This window comes from Microtus oregoni, unplaced genomic scaffold (genome assembly GCF_018167655.1).
Source record: "Microtus oregoni isolate MIOR12 unplaced genomic scaffold, Mior012 000017F_ref0000208, whole genome shotgun sequence".
Lineage (NCBI taxonomy): Eukaryota > Metazoa > Chordata > Mammalia > Rodentia > Cricetidae > Microtus > Microtus oregoni.
This window is the reverse complement of record NW_024543076.1, coordinates 21,135,980-21,148,609: the sequence shown is the minus strand read 5'-3', so window position 1 is coordinate 21,148,609 and position 12,630 is coordinate 21,135,980.

The window sequence follows — 12,630 nt, the reverse complement described above, 5'->3', positions numbered from 1 at the left end:
CAGACTTCATCCATTTCTGAGGTACCATTGGTAGTTGATGGATGTGGGAAGGAGGAGGATCACTTTTTTTTTAAAAGTATACAATTGCAGATAGAATTACCATGCTTCATTTCAAGGCCTCACACACATACGGCAGCACTAACACGATATAGACAGCTATTTCATAAAGAAAAGACATTAGGTTGTGAGAGAAATGTGTTAGAGATAGTACAAGGTGTATAAGGTAGGAGAAAGAAATAGGCTTCTAAAGAATAATAATACAATAAAATAAACTAAGATAAAACCAAAACTCACACACCAAAATTTAGGACAAACCATGAAACAAAAGAAAAAGAGCCCAAGAGCAAGCACAGGAAACTGAGATGCACACATTCACACAGAGAACCCAGTGAGGACCCATGCCGGCCCTATGCAAACTACTCCAGTCACTGTCAGATCATATGAGCTTTGCTCATGTTGATTTAGAGGGCCTCGTTTTCTTGGTGTCCTCCAACCCCTCTGGCTCTTACATTCTTTCTACCTATTCTTCCTCAGGGATCCCTGAAATCCGAAGGGAGGGATTTGTTTGAGACATCCCATTTATGACTGAGAATTCTGAGGACTCTCACACTATGCATAATGTCTGTCTGTGAGATTGTGTGGTGTGGGAAGTCCTTCTGTATATGTGTTGTTTTATTGGTTAATAAAGAAGCTGTTTTTGGCCAATGGCTTAGTAGAATATAGCCAGGCTGGAGGAGATGTAGAGAGAACATAAGCTGAGTTAAGGAGATGCTATGGAGCCGCCAACTGGAACCTTGCTGGTAAACCACAGTCACATGTGACACAGAGATTAATAGAAATGGGTTAAATTAAGATATAGGAGATAGCCAATACGAAGCTAGAGCTAATAGTCTAAGCAGTGATTTAATTAATACAGTTTCTGTGTAGTTATTTTGGAGCTGAGAAGCCTCCTCCTACTACAGAGTATAGAACAGTAGTAGTTGATTTTGTCCTACGTCCCTAGGCAATCTATTATCAGGTTCTTGGTCATCCAAGCAGTACCAGATATGGGTTCCATTTCATGTGGTAGACCTTAAGTCAAATAAGATATTGGTTGGTTACCCACACAGTTTCTCTTTTGGAATCATGTATGGTACTTTCCTGCATAAACAATGCTAGTACATAGAGGTAAACCTGCTATGTAGGCATCAAATTGGCATCTTCAAATTTATTAAACATGCATTGTTGTCTTCAACAGTGAGGTATTTCTGTCAATTTGTGGATACCAACCTATATATAGTCTTGGTAAGAGGCTGGATTGTTTGTGGGTTCCCGTGGGACCCCTCTGGCCAACAACTGAATTAGATGCAACCCAGTTCTAGGACAGGCAGCCTCTTTTGATGACAAGAGATAACCAGTTGGGGATCTATATCCTAAATAATTGACAGTTTCACTTAGACCATCTTCTTATATGCATGTATTTAGGAAGCTTCTATTTTATAGAATTTTATACTAGACATCATTGGTTTTTAATTTTAGTTTTCTTTCTCAGTAATCCCTTTTTTGTACCCCTCATTCCTCTCCTACCCATTTGATCCTGCCATTCCAGTCCCAATCATCCATAACTATTTCTCTTTCCCAACAAAATCTATTTGTCTTACCTAGTCCCTTATTCCTTCTCTATTGCATTCATTGTAGTTTTTTTATAATTGACTTAACAGCTAATATCCATATTTAAATTGGTACATACCACATTTGTCTCTCTGAGACTGAGATACCTCACTCAGGATGATTTTTTTCTATTCATATTTATTTACCGGCAAATTTCATGATTTCATTCTTTAATGGCTGAGTAATACTCCATTGTGTAAATATACCACAATTTCTTTATCTGTTCTTCGATTCAGGGGCATCTAGGTTGTTTCCAATTTTTTGCTGTTATGAATAGAACAGCAGTGAAAATGGTTGAGCTAGTTCCTCTCCAACCGTGACTCTTAAAGTACCTTTTGTGTGTCATGGAAGAAGTAGTTAAAATGCAGATGAGTGTTCATTGAAAACTTAACAAAACCATTTCAAAAACTCAATATGCTCAGTATAAAACACTAATAACATTTAAATCAACATTAAAAATAGATTTGTGAGATGAAAACCAATAATGTTTTAATGTATGAAAAGTGTCTGTATCTTATCAGTAATTTATTCTTGAGAATCAGGTCCAGTGTCACAACATGAAGATAAAATTGTAGATAACATAATAGTTTGCAGAGCCCAGCAAGCCATATATTCCATTAGCTCACTGTTTAGCAGTTTCTAGAATATATCTTAACAATATGACTTGGAAAGTACCATGCAGATTTTCACTGCTCCCAGTCATCGGCCACACTGAAGATGGGGAGTTATCTGGGGGTGAAGGCACTGTATGTGGTGTACTGGCAGATCATAGGGTTCTGCCGCAAGCTAAAACTGGCAGTCATTGAGACAGCTGAAAATGTAGCCCATCGTGTATCATAGAGGATACTGCAGATGCATTGCCACTGTCTCCAGTGGCCATTCCCTGATTTCCATCTGGTGCCCGTTATCACTGGGTTTCTAGAGCTCTTGAACTTGAAGAAGGTTAGACAGCACACTGCTGGAGCAGTTTGTGAGCATCAGCAGATTTAACTTGTAATTTCATTGATCCCTCCGTGCTCACTGTTTGCAAACCAGCTGCGGCAGTTTCCCCACAGCTACTGATCTCAGTAGCATTGATTTTTTTCCCTCTCCTTACATTAACATAGCATTACTCCTTTAATGGGCAATAAATGACTGGATGTAAATACAATCAGGGCTGCAACAACAAAAGGAAAACGTCAGATTCGTTTTTATCTAAAGGATTCTTTCCATTAATATTTGCCATAAAATTATAACGCATATTATTGACAAAAAGTAATGTGATTTTGTTTTGAGTGCATTTTCCTCGTTTGTAGATATATGGTATCTGCCAAGTGGTCTTTTCCTCCAAATGCATTAAGAGAAGCAATACAATAACAGTGCTTTTATAGACACTGTAAACTTGTACTATTACCTTAGCAGAACTATATTCTATTCATGGAAAACTATAAAAAATAAAGGTTTATATTTTGCAAGTAATTCAGAAAATAAGACCATTTTAGATTGTGTCAGTAGGCTAACAACTGCCTTTAAGGGTATGGTTTACTTTAATAAAAGTATAAACAATTGACTAATCTTTTATATAAGAGCAACACCTATATCAAAACTAAAAAAATAACTTTACCCATCTTCTGATATGTTTTAAGGGGTTTGTTGTCTGTGTTCAGGGTGAATATCACTTAGATATGATTTATCAGACTTCTTTTCTGAAATTAACATCTTTTAGGAAGATTACAAACACTATGTAAACTTATTGGTGTATGCACATGTTTAAAGTGGATAAAGATATAAGAAAGGGTTTGAAAACAGAATTTAAACAAGACAACCACCATTAAGTCCAAACAACAATTTCAACTTAGAATAAAACAGGACCACAGTGAATTTATTTAGATTCAAATGGATAACAGCTAACTAGCTCGTGAATGATATATAAAAATTCTCTTATAAGCAAAATAATCTTCAACACCAAACCCAACATTTTTCCTTTTCATATGTTGGGTTTTAGAAGGATTTTGAAAAATTTCCTTATCCTAGGTCTTACATTCATGGCTTTAAGTCCTTTGAAAATTCTGTGACAACTAAAATGATCTATGTACCATATGTATTCATCTATTCCTGAAATACATGTAAGAAACTAAAAATATTTAGTTCCTCAGATTTTTTTCCATCAATTTTGATATCCCACTGGGATTCAGACATCATTTATTTCTCAAATATATGCAAATAAGCTTTTATTTTTTACTATATTTTGTTTGGTATTTTGCAACTCTTTTTTCCTCTTTTAAAAATTTAGAGCATTAAGTTAATTATAAGTGTAGACGAAGTAAAAATCACTAGAAACACTGACAGAAATGAAGAAAATAACTAAAATATAAATTGTACATTCAAGTGCTCTTATTGTCTCTGTTCCTTGCAAAAACATTTGCTCATTCATTTCACTAAAAGCATTTTTACAAAATTCTTCCACTGTAGTCAGCTTTGTCGTCAGTGTTGAATCCCTCCCCTCACACCTCTGATTAACCTTGACATACATATGCTTTATTCAATCTATGGCATTGTTCACCGCCCCACCTAGAAAAATATTGAGTCTCACTGATTGTCAGTATTCTCACTGTTTGAAGTGCTGCCTTCCTCTGGTCCTCATCTATTCTGCTGCCTCCTGCATGTCAATATGTTTTAAGATTTAACTAAATTATTTTGAATAGATAAAATTCTCATAATTTTTTGTCTTGATCACCAAAAATAAAAACAACAGAAAACAAGTGAATCAAAGAGGGAGAGATACAGAAGAAGTTTGGAATGGTTGAGAAACAGCCAAAATTAAGGATCATCTGAGGGGTAGTATGGAAACCTAATGCCTATATATGAAGGCAATCTAAATGAAAGTACCAAATGGAGGGGAGACAGAGTACCAACTGGCCAGCTCTTGTCACCAAAACGAAGCTTCCAGAACTGTGTTCGGATTACAGGTAATTGAAATATCATCATAAGTGTCCAAAAAGAACCCCAAACAACATAGGTTGTTGCCAAGGATGTAGGTTGCTCTTCACAAACTGACAGAAAGGCATTATTCCTGAGGACAAAGAGCTACACAACTTTTTGAACATGGAGATGATGAGCATGCCTACACAGAGCCCTTATCTCTACATCCTAGTGTCTTTTCTGTAAGAAGATACTCTGCAGGCTATCAAAAAGAAATGCAAACACCATCCCAATCACCACCCCTCTGATCTAAACGCTGTCCTGACTGAAAAATATACTAAGACAGTGGTGACCGCAAGCATGTGGGAGTAAACAACCAATATCTGATTTGACTTAAGGCTCATTCCATAAGAGAGAAACCATACCTGACACTGCTTGGGTTGCCAAGAACCTGAGAATAGATAGCCCAGGGACCTAGAGTAAAACAAAATACTACTGTGGTAATAATTTAAAAAACATTCCTAATGGCACTCTGCTGTACTCATAGATCAGTACCTTGCTCAGCCGTCATTAGAGAAGCTGCTGCAGTTGAAGGGAGAAATACAATGATCAACAGGAGGACATTATGCAGAGCACAAGAATCCTTGGAAGACTCAGTCATAAACGGAAAATCTACATCGAATCTTGGCCTTCGGGGTTTAGGGAACCCCATGGGGAAAAATAAAGGCAGAAATGGTATTAGAGCCAAAGGGCATGAAGGACACCAAGAAAACAAGGCTTTCTGAATCAACATTATCACTGAGAGTCAGTGTACTCACGGGTCTGCAGGGAGCTGTACCAGTTGTGGCACTGGTGCTGAAAAGAAGTGGACACAGAAGTTATCTCCAGTTGATGAATTTCATGGAGATGAAAATTCAGTTGCCTCTAAGGGAGTCTCACTGGGGAAGCAAACTACTCTTAACTGTAGGCTGCATGCCCAGCATAGATGGCTGATCAAAAATGAACTCAACTGCATCTTTGAAGGTTCATTGTCTCATAATGTTGTGTTAGGGGTCTCCCTTTAAAATAATTATCTTATTAGTTTAATTTCAATTTTACTTATTTATATTTTTCTTCTCTTTTTACTCTATATTTCGTGTGTGTGTGTGTGTGTGTGTGTGTGTGCGTGTGTATACATATATCATGACATTCAGTTTATTGTTATTATGGGATTATTTACTTATTTACTGTGTAGTCAATTTTACAATGCATTTCAAGAACAAGAGAAAATGATAATTACATGCCATCTTAAAATTGTTTCAGGAAGATGTTTTAATATCTGCTTTATATAAGAAGAGAAGAGTTAAAACTAACAAAAAATGACTAATAACTTGAATTTTTAAGGAATTGATTTGTTTAATCACCATTGAGTATCATCTTTTATTAGAATGGTTCACAGAGTAACATATGTCAGAACAACATCTTTACCTCTGAGAATTTTTCTCGTTAGTGTAAGATTTTATACTTAGTTACAATGTTATTGATAGATAAAGTATTCATAAAGTCAATTTCTAGAAAGGTAAATGTGTTTTATTTGATAGATCTGCTATAATTTCTAATTCAAAATAAAATGGCATGTTTGTTTGTACTTACAACATTTCATTAGTGAAAATTTAAAGATAAAGGGAAAATATGCCCTTCCTTCACATGTGTCAATCAAAAAATCTTAACAATTGTCAAATGGTGAGCCAGCTCATTTCCTGAATATATCTTTTCTCATTCTAAAGATTCATCCGGAGCAAATCATGAACTTTAAAATATTTAATCTATAGGAAATATAGGCAATATATCTAAAAGAAATGAATACATGTATAACTATAATGCAATTATAAATTAAAATATATAGCATATTATTCTGCCTTAAAATAAGAGTAAAATAATTTTGTTAGCCTTGGTAAATCATACAAATGAACTGTTTGCATTTGAAACTAATATGAACACTTTTAAGTCATATATAGTAAGATTAAACATTTGATTCTGTGTTCGAATTATATACTTGAGCCTATTTTATCACAGGTTCTAGGTGAACCATGGTTTTTAATTTCTTGTTTGTTTGCTTTCACTATTCTGAGTCTTATAACTATGTGGCTAAACATTTCACTCCAAATTAGTTTCAGTAGCTTTTAGCTTTCTTATTAGCACAAATATTTAGTATCCCTCTGTTACCCACAATGCAACAAATTAAGTTATTCAAAATTAAATTACTCATATCTTTCCTTTCCCTGTTAATGTTCAAGCAGTAAAATATCGAAGTTAAAACACAATGACTGATTACCAGGATTCAATTACCGAAGGCATTAATAATTTTTAAATAGTATGGCCTGACTTTTGAACCGGAAGTCAGGGTCCTAATCTGTTCAGGGATGTTGACTGCCTTGAATATCATTCACTGCTTCTGTGTAGCACGATCCCTGTTGTTAAAGGGAAAATAACAAGATAATGATGCACACTTTTGTGTGCCACACAGAAATCTTGTGAGAATTAATACTCAGAAAAGACTTCAGAGCTTAGTGAGAAAAGCACTTTAGAATATAAACACCATGCAATTATTCTTATTACTGTGAGCTAGAAAAATGCTAGCAAGAAATAGCATGATTATTGCGGCATGCATTAAGCCAAATAAGAAAGCAGGCTAGTAGGGAATCCCATAGAAGATAAAAATTGCTTTGACCAATCCTTCCTTCCCTCCAGCCACTGAAAGAAATGGTTTTTATAGCCATGTTAAATGGTACCCTAACTCCCTTTCATTTTGCTTAAAATCTGTGATCCAGGAATTGTGCTTAAATGAAATTTCCATCAGCTTTTACATATTAAAAAAGCAAGTACATTTTAATGCACATATTGAACATTAAATCATTTTTGCTGCAGGTTATTGCAAGTAAATAGTAATTGTAAAATAGATTCTTTTTGATGAAACAAAATGAAAATAGACTGCTAAATGTTCACCTTAGATTTTCTCATCATTTCATTAACAGTTCAACTGGGAAAGGTATTTTTATAATGACGGACAGGAAAATCATACTCATCAATACGCATCCATATTCATATGCAGGCACACTGATTCTAGTTTCTTAAAAGAATAAGAACTACTCAAAATGACTATGCCCCTTAAGTTGAATTGTACGGAGGCTTATGTTTATTATATTGAATTGTTTCTTCATTCAAACCCAATATTTATTAACAAATAAAACCAAATTTAAACAAGATTCAGTTTTCATCTCTAAAAAGTTGTTTTTATCAGGATAAAAGTCTGAAAAACAAATAGTAAGCCAGATTAAATTTCCAATGGAAGAGCAACAAACTTCTGCTTAGTTTTGCATTCACTGTATACTGAAACCCTCTGTGTCTCCACTTATTCTCTGTACATTTGTCAAATACATCTTGTTTGTGGAATTCTTTTCTATTTCTAACTATGGGTTGTCCCAAACCTAAAATAAATTAAGCTCTTTCAAACACTGGGAAACTGCTAGATTCACATTATTTCAAAGAATAATACAACAGCAATACTTAAGATGACTGTTTCAGCTGGTGCAGCAGAGCTGTGAACACTACTGCTGAGCTTGCATTGCCCCCTATGGTTGCTATCTGACAGTTCCCAGGGCAAAGAAGTAACGTTCCCTTTCTCCTGGGTGTACTCAGAGCACTGTGCTTTTTAGCTTTCCTTCTGATTTGAGTAAGCATCTTATAGCATGTCATCATTGACCCAAACGCTAAATTTGGGAAATAGTAATGTTTGATTTTTACTCGTATTCTTATTAATGATGCAAATTAACAACGTTTAACAACCTCATCATCAAATTAATACTTATGTATTACCTACTTTTATAAATTCTTAGATAGTAAAAATTCCTTCAATAAGAATCACTTTGATGTTTATTGGGGGTATATATTCCATTTCACTTTTTATCTCCAACTATACATCTGGTCAATTCAGTACCATCTAGCACTGAGACATTTGTTGTAACTTCCCATCAAGATGGTGAGTTGAGTGGAAATAGAAGTTATGCCCACTCACAGTCCACATGCCCAGTGACAACATAACAAACGTCTCTCTGCTATCCAAAGTTCATTGATACAGCCTGGGAAAATTATTTGATTAATAATTTTCTGAGGTCCAGCCCTCTAGAAATACAGCCTGAAAAGGTAGTTAGATTTATAAGTTGGGTCATTGAGGGTGAGATGTTGAGGCAAAGCCTTCAAAGGAGAGAGAGAGAAATATGATAGATAGGAAATAACTAAGCACAGGTGTGATGGGGAAAATCATGCCTGGGCTTGAATAGAGTGATGGGTCGGAAACAAAAGTTGCAACACAAAGTATCATCGACCTTTTTCATTTCCTTGCCAGATACAGTATTATTTTTATTTATTATATTAGTTAAGGAGGGGGTATAGAGAAACTTTAGGAACTCTTGTGTTAGCCAGCCTGCCATTTCTGAGCTGTCGAGGAGCTTTGACAGACTTCCCAACTGCTAATAGTATTATTATTATAACTACACATCCCCCAACCAGTAAGTTTAATACCTTGGGGATCTGTGGATTCACTGAATTCAGGACAAGATTCATGATAACCTTGGCTGGGAACATTATTCATTGGTTCTTATTGCATGTCTACAGGCTGTAAGAGTGCTTTTTTCCTTTTATTCTGGTGTTTACTTTGATAGTCTACCCAACAATAGACTACAAAATATCTGTTTATTTTCTCTTCATTAGTGTATGTATCATTATCAACAAAATGACTGTTTATTTGGAAAGGAATAGGAAAAGGTATTCTATGGGTCAGTAAAGGGCATAGGGATATCCCACTCTGGAGATGGTTTCTGGGAGCAGCGTCTGATATTATTACACAGAAGAAAACACTTATATAGTGGAAGCCTAGTTACTGTGATTGGTTAGCACATTGCATCAGATTGGACAGCGAGTGCCCACACCTCCAGGAAGTATGACCGGAAGAAGCACATTTGATGTAGGATAACCTGTTTATGTGTTGATCTTATTGGTTAATGAATAAAGCTGCTTTGGTCTGTGGCAGGGAATAATACAGCCAGACAGGAAGAGATAGAGAGAGAGAGTAGGCAGAGTCAGGGAGATGCCATGTAGCTGTCGAGGGACACATATTGAAGGAAATATGGAGAGTGCAGACTTGTCTACAGGTCGGCTACTGGCTATTCATGTTACTTCAGAATTCAGTGTTCTGACTACTGGGACGTCGTGTGTCATGCTTCTATGCTTCTTATTTAGAAGCATGGTATGCCAACAAATAGCCAGTTAGTGTCTATCTCCCCATTTATTTGGTGTTCTCAAGTAGATCACACACACACACACACACACACACACACACACACATAATTTTGAAGAATCTACTCTATTAGGTTTATTGGGTGACCCTTAATTTTATCTGTTTCTCTCCATATAAGTTCCAACTTTTTTTTCCATCCATAACTATTTTATTTTCCTTTCGTAATGAAATCTATCTGCCACACCTACTCCCTTACTCTATACCTAAACTCTGTGGTTCTTTGGTTTATAGCTTGGTTAGCATTGATATAACAGTTAATATGAACATATTAGCAAATACATCGAATATTTCTCTTTCTAGTTCTATCCATTTATTTAAGAATTTCATGACTTCAATTTTTTAATGGTTGAGTAATACTCCCTGGTTATTTTCTTTGTGGTAGGATGAGGCATCCTCTGGGTATACATGCCCAAGAGTGGTATAGGTAGATCTGAATGTAGGTGGATTCCCATCATCCTAGGAACTGCTACACCACATTGATTCCATAGTGGTTGGAAAATTGGTACTCGTGTGACCAATGGATAAGTGTTTTGTTTACACTACATCCTCCCCATCATGAACTGTCATTTGTTTCATTTATCTTAGTCATTCTCATGGGTATAAAATGAAATCTAGAACTAGTTTTGATCAGGATTTTCCTGGTGACTAAAAACGATGAACATTTCTTTAAATGTTTCTCAACCTTGTGAGTTTCCTCTTTAGAAAATTCTGATTAGGTCTGTAGCCTTGTTTATTGTTAGATTAATTGTTTTTTTGATATCTATTTTTTAAACTCTTTATTTATTTTGTATATTAACCCTGTATCAGATATGTAGTTGGAAAAAAAAAAAACTTCTACCATTCTGCAGGCTGTCACTTTGTCTGAATGAAGGTGTCTTTTGCCAAGCCAAAGATTTTCAGGTTCATGAGGTTCTATTTATTAGTTGTTAATCTTAGTGTCTGTGCTAATGGTGTTCTGTTCAGAACATTTTCTGTGCCAATGAGTTCAAGGCTATTCTCCACCTTCTCTTCTATCAGGTTCTAGCTCTTCTTTCTGTATATCATTATTGAGGTTTTTGATTCATTTGGAATTGAAGTTTGTGCGGGATGACAATTATGGAACTATTTGCATTCTCCTACATGCAGTCATCCAGTTTGACCAACTCTATTTGTCAAAGATTTTGTCTTTTCTCTACTGTGTGTTTCTGGCTTCGTTATAAAAATGCAAGTGCCCTTATCTATGTGGATTTAAATCTGGGTCTTCTATCCAATACTATTGATCACCGTGTCTGTTTTGGTGCAAATACCATGCTGTTTTAATACTATATCTCTGCAGTACAACTTGAAATTGGTAATGGTGTTACCTCCTACAAGTCTTTCTTTATTCAGGATTTCTTAGCTATCCTGTTTTTTTTTTGTTGTTTCCATATCAAACTTAAAATTGCACTTTCAAGATCTGTAAGAAATTATGTTGGAATTTCGATGGGAAAAGCATTGAATCTGGAGGTTGCAATTGGTAAAATGATCATTTTTTCTATATCAATCCTTCCAATACATGAGCAAGTGATATCGTTCCACCTTTTAATAGCTTTAATTTTTCTCCAATCTCTCTCTACATCTCTCACATGCCTGGTTAGATTTACCCCAAAATATATTATTTGAGATTATTTAGAAAGCTGTTGTCATAGTCCATTTCTCATTTCTATGAGGAGGGCTACTCATTTTGTCAATTAATTCTGTATCCACCTACTTTGCTGAAAGGTATTTTCTTTTTTTTTCTTTTTTTAAGATTTTTATTTTATATGTATACAGGGTTCTTCTTGCATGTATCTTGCAGTACAGAAGAGGATACCAGATCTTATTATAGATGGTTGTGAGCCACCATGTGGTTGCTGGGAATTGAACTCAGGACCTCTGGAAGAGCAGCCAGTGCTCTTTACCTCTGAGCCATCTCTCCAGCCCGCTGAAAGGTATTTTCAACTATAGGAGTTTCCCAGATGATTTATTTTTATGATCACTTATGTAAATGATCAAATCATCTGCAAATAAAGATACTTTGACTTCTCCCTTTCTAATTTGTATCCTCTTGATCTCATTTAGTTGTCTTATTGCTCTCTCAAAGTTTAATTAATGAAACAAATAGATATGGGAAGAGTAGACAACCTTCTATTCTTCTTGATTTTAATAGAGTTGTTTGGATTTTCTTCAGTTGTGTTTATATTGGCTATGGACTTATTGTAAACTGCTTTATTATGTTGAGGTATTTCTCTTGGGACCCTAATCCTATCAGGACTTTTATTCTGAGGGTTTGGGATTTTATCACAGACCTTTTCTTCATCTAACAAAAAAGCCACGTGATTTTGTCTTTCAGTGTGTTTATATGGTGTATTTCTTTTATCAGTTTACTATGTTGAACCACCTCTGCATCTCTGGGATGTAGCTCACTTTATATTGTTGGATGAGTTTTTTGGATATGTTCTTGTAGTTTGTTTGCAAGTATTTTATTGGGAATGATTGCATCTGTATTCATGAAGTGACTATGCTTCTCCAAAAGCAATAAGAAAATTTCCCAAGGTCATCAGAGCAAGCATGAAGCAAAGACCACTTCTTGACAAGTGTTTCCCAAATGGGCTGATAAAGATATTTGACTTTATCTGCTCTGTAGTTAGTGCTAGGTTGTTAAAATTTTAGCACAACGTTCTTCAACAAGAGATATTCGATTGGTCATAGGGTGAGGTTTTATAATATTCATCCAACTTTACAGC